This window comes from Henckelia pumila, chromosome 4 (genome assembly GCF_033568475.1).
Source record: "Henckelia pumila isolate YLH828 chromosome 4, ASM3356847v2, whole genome shotgun sequence".
In the NCBI taxonomy this organism is placed as follows: Eukaryota; Viridiplantae; Streptophyta; class Magnoliopsida; order Lamiales; family Gesneriaceae; genus Henckelia; species Henckelia pumila.
The window spans coordinates 73,715,802-73,728,989 of NC_133123.1; the positions used below are offsets into that span (position 1 = coordinate 73,715,802).

The following is a 13,188-nucleotide window of genomic DNA, read 5'->3' on the forward strand; positions in this document are numbered from 1 at the left end:
AAATGAAAATAAAAAAACAAAAAAAAACAAATGAAAAAGCCACGGTCAAAACACAAAAGTGTTATATATATATATATATATATATATATATATATATAACAGTAATATATTTATATATTTAAACAAATTTTTTTTTTTTTTAAAAAAATAAATAAAAAGCAAAGGGGTCTCCCACCCTTTGCTATGCAAATGAAAGAACTCCTCCCACTATGTGGGAGGAGTTATTTAAATGTTGCCACCTCAGCCCAATGACAGCTCAAAAAGAGCAGCCCATTAGAAATGCCTTATTATTTAACAAAATCCCAATTATTTGAAATCACAGTGCCAAATCCCCAAATCTCCATCGCGCTCTTTCTCTCTTCCGAGATGATAGATTTGTCTGCAGAATCCTCTCTCAATCTCGTCGTATATACAAATCAGATTACACGACGCTTCTCATCTCCTCATTGTAAGTTTCAAGTCTATTGATTTCTATAAATCCACTTCGTTAAATTCTCCTCTTTTTTTTTTTTTTTTCAATTTCAATTTCAATTCTGCCGACTGTTACCATTCCACAATGTTTATCGTTTTTTTTCACGTGAATAAATTATCCAATTTTCATAAAATACGCAGTCTGAAATTGTATTTATATTCGTATATTGTGTTTATTAATTGTTAGCTAAAGATGCCTGATTTGTGTTTGATTTTATTGAATCAGAAAAAAAGGTTTCTTGGGTGTTAGAAATTTGATGTTTTGAATGTTAATATGTCCCCTGATTGTGTTTACGGCGTTGTTTGTTGGTCAATTTATGAATTGATGCAAGTGATTTGAGTACTGATATATATGTATGTGTGTGTACTCATATTGCTCATATATATTTAGCTATATATCTTGTGATTTTTCAGATTATTTAATTTATTGATTGATGATTAGAAATGGGTGAGGAAATATTATTGAATTTGTGATTTATCAGATAACTTAGATAGATAATTGGACTATTGGTGGTGATGGTACTTCTGCTTTCAGAAGAAGAAGTCCTATTAAACAAGAAGAAAATATAGCTAGCTCCGATCGGAAGGCCGTGATGTGTGAAAAAAGATTAAATATTTTCAATTTATTTTATCCATATTAAAAAATTATGTGTTCGAAAATTGACTGGTATTACTTTATTGTTTAAATAGAATTAAATTAGAATTTACCATGGATGATTTACCAAAATCATACTATGAAGCAGAGAAATTGATGAATCAATATGAACTTGGGTTTGGGATGAATCTAATGATGCTGCAGGTGTGGAAATTTTCTAGCATATATATATATTTTATGTTTATTTAATTTGATAAAGTGATAGTAGTATATTGGATTTGCTAGATGATACTTGAAGAATGATAGTATTATGTATTTTATTTTCTCTTTTCACTGTTGGCTTTTAATTTTTATGTTGCTAATATCATTTCTGTCTATAAGTTGTAAATTTTTATTTTGATAGGAATGGTTCATGAGGGTACAACATTTGGGAAACCTCATTTTCGACAATATGAGACATATACACAACCTATAATTATGATTGTCAGCTCAAAATTCAAAAAGAGGTAGCATTTCAATTTATACATCAAGGATTTGTTGGCTGATTCTGTATAACTCTTATTTGACCTTTTTCATTTGTATGAGTGTTATGTGTATATAGCAAACTCATATATCTAAGATTCAAGTTGTTTTCTGTACGTATATGTAACAAACACATGTATTTTTATGATATTTATGATTTTTATGAAAAGAAAAAAACTATTAGAGTAAAAAAATTATCTTGGTCCATCCCATATGAAATAAAGGACGAATTATCTTCTTATCTTTAATTACTTGGATTAGATCTCTTGAAGCATTGGAATAAAATAATTGATGAGTTAACTGAAGTAGCTCTGAAGATTCTGGCAGCTAGAGGTTAGTTCGATATTATTGTTACTCATTATAGTGCATTATTATTGATTCATCTTTATTATTTGTTAATTATATTACTGCTTAATCACAAAATATAGTATTCAAACAGTAAGGGTGCACAAAAATTTTACCCAAGTTCTGAAATAAAATATTGAATCGATTTGAGAAGAGTATATAAAAATCTGTAATTTGTGCCTTTTGCTTTTGACAGGAATGGCTCGTAAGAATAAAACTGTTGGAGAAAGTCATTTTCAAATTCAAGATGAGGTAGATATCAGACCATGGATCATGATTGAAGTCGGTCGAGCAAATAGCTAGCAGAACGCCAATGGTAAATTTGTCATATTTTGTTTTGGTTTTTTTGTTTTGTTTTGTTTTGTTTTGTTTTGTTTTGTTTTTTGGTCATATTTTGTTGAATATTATTTGGATGGCTGATTTTTGCAACGGATTGTGAGTTTGTTGGCATCAATGGTGATTCAACAATTTGTGGGGTGCATTTTCAATCAATCTATTCACGTTTTCCTACCTTTTGTAGAAGTAATTACCCTTGATTTGTTTCTTGATTTCCTTAAGTACTGCTTCTAAATCATTTTACTTTTCTTCACTGAAGAGCAATTTATTGTCTTTTATTATGCTCCTATGCGAAGCATCCATTAGGTGAGGCATTTAAGAGTAACTAAGAATTCAAGAAATTTAAGCTATACAAGAGGAAAAATGTAAGTTTCTTAATTTCAATGTATCTTACGCTACTGTCATGCAACAATTATTAACTTTGGCTACTTGGGCTCCGTTTGGACATGTATTTTAAAAACATTTTTACTGTTTTATAAGTTAAAAAAACTTAAAATATGTGTTTGGATAGAATTCTTATAAAATATTTTTGAAAAATTTCTTTAAAAAGTGTTCCTAAAGTACAGTATTATAAAAACAAATAAAAGATGTTTTTTAATGTTTTTTTTGAAAAAAACTCGGGTCAAAAACGGGTCAAACGGGTCATGGATCGGGTTATTTTGCAAACGGGTCATTACGCTCCTCGTCTCTCTTCCCGCAACCCTAACATTTCTCTCTGGTTTTTCTCTCGGTCCTTCCCATCCCAACTCGCCGCCCCCGCCGCCCCCCCCCCCCAAACTTCTCGTCTCTTGGATTCCTCGTCGCGCAATGCTTATGGGAGCCTGAAGTACACGAGAGATCCCTAAACTCTACCAAATGTATGTTTTTCTTATTTTCTGCTGAAATTTGTGTTTATGGGTTCTAAATTTTAATAATTCCTGCTAGTAAAAAAATATCTCGTGAAATTTCAGCTGTAATCAATCAATATATGATTGTGTATTCTAGATTAGCATCAATACAGCTAGCTGTTTTTTTAATTTTCGAATTACTTGAGACATTGCACACTATGTGTTTGTTGTTTTGTTCTAGTGATGCCATAATGTATCTACATATATTTTTATATATATTACTCTATGCCTTAGCTGTATCCATGTCTTGAGATGTGTTGTGTATGCCTCAATGATACTTTTTTACAAGCATTTTGTGCTTTGAAAGTTTTTTTTTTTTTTTTGCAAGGAAGATTATGGATATTATTGAAAACAAACAATTACATGGTACAATCTTCCAACCAATAAGGTAAAATCCCATCGTCCCACACAAAAGGGTTCGGGATAAAAGAAGCAAACCGAGCTAGAGCATGAGCATTGGTATTCAAAGAACGGCTAATTTGACGCACTCACCCCTGTTCTTGATGTATACAATGATGTTGTTTCATGTAGGTGATACCGTGTGCTTTCCCATCAGTTTTTATTTATCCATCGACTCAACATCTTGTCGTGAATCGCATTTTATGGGCATTTTACGTCTTCTTGGAGGCTGTTTCGGTCCTTCCTCAGCTTCATCTCATGCAACAGCAAATTCTTCTCATCACATTCTTAATAGTTATCAAGATACACGTTTCGTTTCTTTGTTTAGATTGTTGAACCTTTCACTGCACATTATGTATTTGCTGTCGGAGTTGCCAGGTTCTTGAGCTATGCACATTGGGTTCTTCAGGTTTGATCATACATAAACTCGAGCTTTTCGCCCTTTAATATAGACACAGACATAAAATACATGTAAGAATACGTTCTTTTGAAATTTCTTCATTATTTAGCAATCTATGGACTTTTTAGATGGATTTGTTTGAAAATATTGCTCTAAATGGGATACTGTGACAGAGTTCGTATCTCTGTTTATGTGGGATGCAAAAGATGCTATTAAGATCATTTGTCTTGCATATTAATACTTATTTCCAAACCAAATAAATGAATTTATTTGCACAATTTTTAGTATGCTGTCCAAGGAGAGCTGTATCTTCGTGTTTCTGAGCTTCAGAAGGAAGGGAAGGTAAATTTTACCTGTTATAACCGAGGACTTGTAGTACCATTTTTGTGGTTTATGATGCAGTTGGTGAGTTTATAATCTCCCTTCGATCTTTACTAGATGTCTAGATCATGCCTTGATGAGTTATAAGTATGATTTTTGTTTCCCATTTCGAACATGACAGGACAAGGCGACAGGACAGTGAAGGTAGTGAAGGAAGGCGGGAGTGTAGTTGTCCTAACCGGTGTTATCACATCGCCAGCTTTCAGGTTCACTTCGAATGGAGAATATTTAAAGGGTCTGAATCCATATCTGGAGAGTGGCAAGTTGGAGCCGATACTTGATCCTGAGGAACTCTCCCTTTTGACAAGGTTAACGAAGCTTTCTCATAGAAACGAACCGAGCATCGAGATTAAGTCGTTAAAAATTTTATTATTATAAATTAATTTTTTTTTATTAAATTTTTTTTTTGAAAAGTCGTTAAAAATTTTATTATTATAAATTAATTTTTTTTTATTAATTTTTTTATCTTTCAAATAATTTGAAAGAGATTGTAAGTTTTAAGTTTTATATATTTAATGCACTTATTATGGTTTTTTTGCTTCCAATATTTTAAACGATAATTTATATGTTTTAAATTTTATATATTTAATTATGCACTAAAAGAAAAAAAAAAGAAAAAGAAAAAGAAATCAATCACTAAAAAAATGAAAGGAAAAATAAAAATATCTCTCCATTACAAAAAAAATGAGAAAAAAAGTAATATTAACATTTTTTTATAAAATAGATGTTCAAACACCTTCTTAATTATTTTTAACTTTAAAATTGTTTTCCTAAAATAGTTATCCTAACACATTTTTAACTATAAAAACATTTTTATAAAATAACTGCCAAACACAAATTTATTCTTAAAAAAACTTTTAAAATATTTTATAAGAACATTTTTAAAAACACTTTTATAAAAACATTTTATAAGTACATGTTTAAACGGAGCCTTGGTGATTTCAGGGTGTTGAATAAATACTAGATGATGTCAATTTTTACTTGCTGATATCTTTGCATTTTATCCAGGTTTTGGGAATTCATACATTCTACGCATTTCTAATTATAGATTAAATATTGTACTAAGGGTCAATATTTTGGATACATAATTTTTTCCTCTGTTAATATGAAACTGTTAGATTTGTGGGATCTACATACTATTATCTCATTTGGTTCCGTTATTTAAAGCTAAAGATGAATTGTATGCATTCTTTCAGCAGCTTCAAGTTCAACAGGTCATTTCCGGTTTCTCATTCTAGCATCCACCGACATGCTCTTCGACTTGATCTCTTCTGTAACCTCTCTTGCCTCTCGCACCGACGACAATGTACTTATTTATTTATTTTTTAATGAAATGTACTTTTTAATTTTTCAAAATTATGTAATATACTGGTAGTTGATTTATTATATTTTTATTGTTTTATTTTATTTATGTAAGTATGCAAGCTGTATTTGTAGGTACATGCAATGAACATTGGATTTTTATGAAGATGCGGCGGTTGAATGTGCTCTGCAAACGAGTTTGCTGATTTTCTAAATGTTTGTGGAGCAATTTTGTTGGTATATAGTCGCTTAGAAGGAAAAAAGGTTTATCACTTGGAAAGACAAATATGACAATCATGTATTAGTACTTTGAGTTCTATGAAATTTTTTATTTATGTTTTAAGTTAATTTGCTATCTTATGAAATTGTGGTGTGAAAACAACTCATTATTTCACGAAATGACATTTTTTGTTGTCTTAATGGAACATGAAAACAAATATATATGATTATAAAATTAATAAGAATACATTTCAAAATGTCTTTATAAATAACAAATAGTGACACTTTTCAATGTTCTTATAAATTAGTGTAAAAGACATTTATAAATGTTAATATAAACTAGTTAACGAGGCATTTTAAATTGAGTTTATAGTTTACTTCTAGTGACAATTTATATTGTCATTATTACATAAAAGTATAAGACATGCACAAGTGTCATTAATCATTAATCTTTTGTGACATTTTAGATTGTCTTGAAATCCTTAATTCGTGACACATATAAAGTCATTATTAATATCTTATTGTGACATTGGAAAATGTTGCAAGGTCTAAAACGACATTAGAATAGATGACATTTAGTGTAAGTGTCACTAGAACTTTAATGTCACTAAATGTTCCATAGCATCGAAACACTAGAACTAATCATAAATTCAGTTTGGCTAAATTTTAGTTTTGGCTTTCATGTTGAGTCAATAACTTCACATTAGAATAAATATATTATAAACATACCCAACAAAGAGTGATGAGATTGAATAAATCAACAGTTTGTGCTATGTACAAACATCCAAATTAGATAACATTTTGAATTTAATTGTGGTATACGTGTCATATTGTATCGAAAATTGTATGCCGTCTACCGTACTGAAAATTATGGATTTTAAGAAATATATAATGATATCATATTGAAAACTGAAATTTTTCGATATGCATAACTAACATATAGATTATACCTAGATTTTGTGATATATTTAGATATAAAAACAACATTAGTAAAACCGAAAAAAATTATATTTTTTAATATAATATTTTATTTTATTATTAAAAAATATATTTTTTAATTTTTTTTTATTGTTTTGATATTTTGGTATACACATAAATTTTTAAATTTCTTTCGGTTTTCGTGTCGAAAATTTGATATCACTACTGCACTGCACCGATTACTCCGTGTATCAAAAACTTTTAGTAAATTTGATATTTTTCTATACAGCAATTTAGAAAATTCCGATATTTTTTCCTTCTCCTTTAAATGGTAAATAAATTCTTTAAAAAAATTTAGTTAAAAGAATTAAAAAGAAAATAGCCGGCCAATAAAAATTGATGTTGAACGGGGAAAACCGTCTCTCTTAATTGATGGCAAAAGAACACGCTTCATATTTGAAATGAAGGAGAAGGGAATTTAAAAATAGCCCACTGCGTATAACTAACTCCTCGTATCAGTTGAGAGGTGGTCCATGTCGAAGAAGGCAAAGAATGGCAAGAACCAGGGCCGGGGAAACAATGGCCGGCCAAAGAACGGTGGTGGAAACGGCCGGAAAGGCGCGCCCGACGTGGTTATTGACGTACCAGGGGCTACCCGGGCTGCCATTTCCCGACGAGTAAGATTCGATCAACTTAAGTTGGGTTGTGCCTGTGTAGGTGGAGGTTGGTGGGTCATTTCTATGTTTGTGCGTAGATATATGAAAAAACTTTCGCTGGATATTTTCTTGGAATGCCTTCCAGTGGCCTTTGGACTCTTGTTGTGGGGAATGAAATTGTGTGAAAATAGACTGATAACCAGAGAAGGATTTTCCTACTGTTTCACACTTGGAATTTATATTGTTCAGACTTTTTTGTGTGCTTGTAGTTTGATTGGCTCGGTCAGGATAGTTGTGGGGGACAAGATAGAAGATATTTGTTATCTTGTACTATCCGTGTTAGCATTGTTATTTTGGGAAGTTGGAATAGTGTATGCTAACGATTTTGGGCTAGCAGACATGCTGTTAGCCCTAATCCTAACGAAGTTGAACATTAATCTTGACTATTTGATTGGGATAACGTTTCTTTTTTACTTTACGAGAAAGGCTATCATATCTAAGATGGAAAGATTTGAGAATGAAGTGCGTAATGAAATGAGTACCAGTGCCACTGCCAATAATTTGAGGCAGCTTCAAGAGTGTTGGACGGCTACTAACAAGCTGCTCCAATCTGAAAATAGTCAATCTGACTTGGAGAGGAAGTATCCCCAGTTTATCAAGATGCAGAAGTTATTGCAATCAGAATGAGTGAGTGTGTACTGCTGCTGCATGGGCGAAGAATTATAAAATCTGAGAGTTTGTGTTTAGTTAACAGATATAATTTTAGATAGTATAAATGTAACGTTACACTCTGTAAACGATGAGAGAATGAAATCCAAATATTGATTTTCCTCCCAGTCATGTTTCTCTAACTCCCTTTTTGGCTTAAAATTCTCTACAAGCACATCTCTAGTCGACTTCAAGATGATGAAAATTCAACCGAGAAGAAATGTTCCATCATGTAAATTAGTACGTACTTGTTAATTTGGGAAACAACTGGTTTGTTTCTTTCTCTTACAAAATAATAATGTTTGGATAAGGTTTTGATACTTCCCTTGTTTTGGATGTTCTCTACCTACTTAGGGATTTTTAACATTTAACGTTTGTGAATGGATATGCTAGACTTTTAAACTCTCAGTTTTTTGTTATATCAGAGCATAACAAATATACAAAAGAGCAAATTCAGTTCATACCAGCCACTATTCCAATTTTTTATCATCAGTTATCACGGGCTTCATAATTTTAAATGAGAAGATGCTATTTATCCACTTTACAATTATGCAATCTGTGAACTATGAGTTTGTCGATAAATTCTTTTACCCAAAAACACTATAACACGAGGAAATTTTTTCTTATGATACCATAAAATAATCTTCATAATTGCTGTTTGTAATGGAAAAGTGTGCCTATGATACCAACAATGAGCACCATCCTGATCAGCAGCAACTTCTTGGACCGCATTGTTGATTACCTTGGAAACTGGTAAATTTTCAAGTTTCATAGACGAATCAGATGATTTAGACGGATATGATCCGTCTGGTTTAATTATCTTGCAGAAAGGTGAGTGCAGTACAGGTTCCCTTTCTGTTGTGCTTATGTGTTGATTTTTCATGTTTTTTGATGGGGAAAATGAACCATTTGAGCTCTTTTATAATGTCCATTTTGCTCTCAGAACGTTCTTGGCTTCAAGGAGGAGCAGTGTTTTAATGGGACAAAGAGGTGTATTTTAATCGATTGAGGTATGCACAAAAATATTAAAGATGGAATCATTTGGTACACAAAATATGCATGCAATCATGATCCTGGAGACTGGAGAAAATTGACTTTTAGTAATATATTCAAGATTGAAAAAGGTTGTCCTTGTGTCTACTTTTCGTTTATAGTTGGGGGCCAAATTGAAAAAGGTTGTCCTTGTTTCTACTTTTCGTTTATAGTTGGGGGCCAAATGCATTTTATCCATATTTATCATTTGCTCAGAGTTAGTGTATCTGAATTGGATATTTTCTGGCTAATGTTTCACACAATACACAGATGTCGCCACTAACAACAGATAATGGTTATCATTCTTACTCAGAATCCCTAAAGCCCTTGTTTCAAAACAAGGCCAAGGAAAATGGAATAAACCAAAAGTATGTAGGCATTATATCACACCCCATTGAACATGAACCAAACATGAACTTGATAACTTCAGAGGATAATGAAAACTGATCTACCACTGCCAGCAAAATCATCTGCTGGAATAGCCTCTACTTGGGACAGGTTTTCGTAGCCTAAGTTCAATATTGAGGGGAAAAGAATCATTCATATCCTCTACAACAAGTTGAAGACTCTCACAACTCCCATGTTTCATCATCTGAATCTCTTGATGAAATATTTGAGAAACTGAAACTTCATACTGCCGATCACACAAATTGTGGCAGAGACGATAATCGTGATGATTATCAAGTGGGCCTGAAGAGGACTTGGCGAAGCAGATGACGTGATACTATTATCTTAACAAAAAATTGATCAAGGTTCAGGTAGGTGCTGCAAATAGATAGATACTTTTTGTCTGTGTTTCTGGAAGAGGAACTGACATTCATTTGAGCCTGCTTGAGCTAGCGAACCATATAAACTAACACTTCGCAAACCATATAAACGAACCGTTCGCGAACAGCAAACGAGCCGAGCTACAGCTCCCAAGCTTCTCTCGTCTAAATGGTACATGTTTTTCTCTTGTAATTAATGAGTACTCGTATTTAGTCTGTTTTTTTCTTTATTGAATTTTCAGTGTGGTGAAATTTGTTACAATCGAGTCTGGAATCCTTATATTATACGAGTGGATCGTAAAGAGTTTGGCACAGACTCGAAGGTTGCGAACGTAGATCTTCTTAGAAACCCCAAGGAGCCCAATGTTTTTTCACGGTTAACGCCCTGCCCAAAACCTACAGGCTGCTTTTGGTTCCCTAGAGCCCACAATTGAATTCAATTCACATATATTTATGTTTTGACTTCTTGTACCAAAGATCTAAAACTATAAATATTGGTGCCTCAACCTTACCGAAAATCGGTAACATTGGTAGACAAAGCGATGATAAGGTATTTATTGATTAGCTTTACTTATTGTTATCATTATATATGAATTAATTTCTTCTGATGTCACTCGTTTTCGTGTTAGTTGTATTATCTCTCTTTTGCTATTGTGAGCAGCCGTATATTTTATCTCACTTTGTTTTAGTGTGAATTGTCAACATTCTCATGCTGTAATTTTTGTTTAATATTTGCTATGTGGTCAACTCCACAGATGAAGGTTGTGGATTTTGAATTACCTGGTGGTCCGGATGTCCTCCAAGTAAAAGAGCTTCCAACCCCCATTCTTGGTATTCATGAAATAATGATAGAAGTAGAAGCGGCTGGACTAAACGTTTTTGACACTTGGTTCCGACAAGATATCCCTTTTTATCGCTATACTTTCAATGCATATCTTGGATATGAGTGTGCAGGGACAGTTGCTGCTGTCGGCTCAAACATACACGAATTCAAAGTGGGTGATGAGGTGATTATTAATTAGATTAAGTATTTTTTTTTCTCACATGTAATAAACTAGGTTTATAATTATTACGACTACATTTTTGTTTTCTGGTTTCAGGTTTGTGCGATTCTTCTACGCGGGGGTGCATATGCAGAGTTTGTGGTGGTTCCCCCATCTGAGGTCCGACGAATTCCTTCAAGAGTTTCCCTTGTTCAAGCAGCAACATTGCCCGAAGCATCACGGTTAACTATTTTTGCTCTTTCAGTATTGCCAAACGTCACCCCTGGCAAAACATTCTTGGTATTTCCACTTTTTAAAAACAAAATTTGATAATTTACACAATAATGAAACTTTAAAATGTTAATTTGCGAGCAATTGCAGATACATGGCACTGCAGGGGGATTTGACATTATCGCTATTCAATATTTTAAGCATATTGGTTGTAAAGTATTTGTGGTGGCAGGTAATACTGGTTATTGGTTTCATTTTGATTCGATTAATATTGCATTTTAATTATCCACGGGCTTTATGCATCTGATTCTTTCAGTGCACTTGAATGGAAAATTTTGGTTTACTTGAGTTATCTATGGATAGGGAAAATAATATGGTCATTTATTGTGTCATCTTAACTTATGTATGAATCCATCGGAGACGACATCTATTGACGAGTAGTGCGCTGATCCAGGCCTTGAACCCTAGCTTCGCTGACCTTAACCTAGTTCGACAACACCAACCGCGTTGGACCCCGTCCCTGGTTTCTCTTCTCTCTCGCTTATTAGTTGCCTCACGATTCCAAGCCATGAACCCTGAGTTTGCTGTTCCCTAGCTCGCTAACAAAAGCGTTGACATCTAACCCTCACCCTCTCGCTTTCCCAAGCCTTGTAGCATAGTGTCTTTTATACCCTGTAATAGGGGCTTGACTTCTTCTTGCTGTAACACTGACTCTCGAACCCTAGCTATGTGTCCTTGTTTGTGGTAGCCTAGTGGTCCGTCCCTTGCTCGCCTTTCTTTCTTCTCTCCCCTCCTAGCTTTGCTGCACCGTTTACAGCATCGCTGCTGCGGCCCAGCCCTTTTGTATGGTTTAATATGAGGAGGATGCCGTATAGAGGATCCTATCAGCCTTGGAGAGAGACCCGTGATGCTGCTTTCATTCAGCTGGAGGATGAATTTAAGATTGAACACAAGCTTCTCAAGATTAGAGTGCGTAACAACCAACAGGGGAGCTTCTTTTTGTATAAATGAAAGAACCAGGACTGCTAGCTATTTTGTGGAGTTAGATCTCAGTGGCTCCCATTGGTTTTGGCCGAAATTGCGAGAGTACAGCTACAATGTAAATTCTGGATCGGGATTCGGCAGATTTAGAGGCAGTAACTTTGTGCTCCCTATTCAAAAACTCAAAGGTAAAGGAACTTTTCTGGAATTGACATAATTCAGCAATTTGGAGCGAGACGACAAATTTAATGCCTGGCAGCAATGCCTTGTGGGTTGGAATAGAACGACTTTGCATCTATCCAAGTTATTGGGTGGGAAGGACTTTCAGTCACAGAACTTAGATCGATTTGATAACTTACGATCTTTGCTGGCTGGACTCTTACTGAAAGCTATGGGTGTTTTGAATTGGGAAGACTCAGTGGCAATCATGAGCAAGTGTAAGGCAAGGGATTGGAGTAATGGGCTTATCATGACCAAGAGGAGTATCAATACATCTGGGGACAGGGGTTCGCCATGTTTTGGGTTTAACACTAAAGAGTCATGTTAAATTATTCCCTTTCCAAGCCAATGAGGCCGTGTGGTTATCTGAAATTGAAGAGATGCTTTCTTGGTAGGGGAATAGTTCTGAAATTTGAAAAGTGGAGTCAAGAAGTTGACATGACGGTAGCGATTTATGTGTAGGGACAGTTGGATTAGCATCTTTGGGCTGCCTTGGTCTATGTGGTCTAAAGAGATATTTCAGGCTATTGGTGATTTGTGTGGGGGCCTCATGGACATCCATAGGAACATGGTTTCGTTTTCGGATTTATCGGCAACTAAAATTAAGGTAAAGGGACCTGAAGATAGATTCATTAGCAGTTCGATGCAGGTTCAATCATCGCTTGGGGCGGTTGACATTCGAATTAAGGTGCACTCAATTAATGTTATTGTCAATCCTATCAAGGAAGAGCCGGTCATATGCCCAGGTGGTGAGTAAAAATGAGGTGACAGTGGAGGACTTGAGGAAGGTGGGCTTGCTGGTGAGTGCTCAAAAAATATCATAGCTGTAGCAGAGG

At 34.0% G+C, this 13,188-nt stretch overlaps 1 long non-coding RNA gene across 4 annotated transcripts; it reads left to right on the top strand.

Annotated features, from left to right (window-relative positions):
- The first annotated feature begins 290 nt into the window (after positions 1 to 290).
- LOC140864079 (uncharacterized) lies at positions 291 to 5,967 on the top strand. Of its 4 annotated transcripts, XR_012144110.1 has the most exons (9): positions 292 to 448; positions 1,470 to 1,572; positions 1,850 to 1,921; positions 2,130 to 3,126; positions 3,489 to 4,026; positions 4,241 to 4,360; positions 4,458 to 4,644; positions 5,533 to 5,642; positions 5,774 to 5,967. It is a non-coding gene; the product is annotated as an uncharacterized lncRNA (long non-coding RNA). The 4 variants fall into 4 exon arrangements; XR_012144109.1 differs by having other exon boundaries at positions 2,130 to 2,249; positions 3,485 to 4,360; XR_012144108.1 differs by having other exon boundaries at positions 2,130 to 2,249; positions 3,489 to 4,360.
- Positions 5,968 to 13,188: the final 7,221 nt, after the last annotated feature.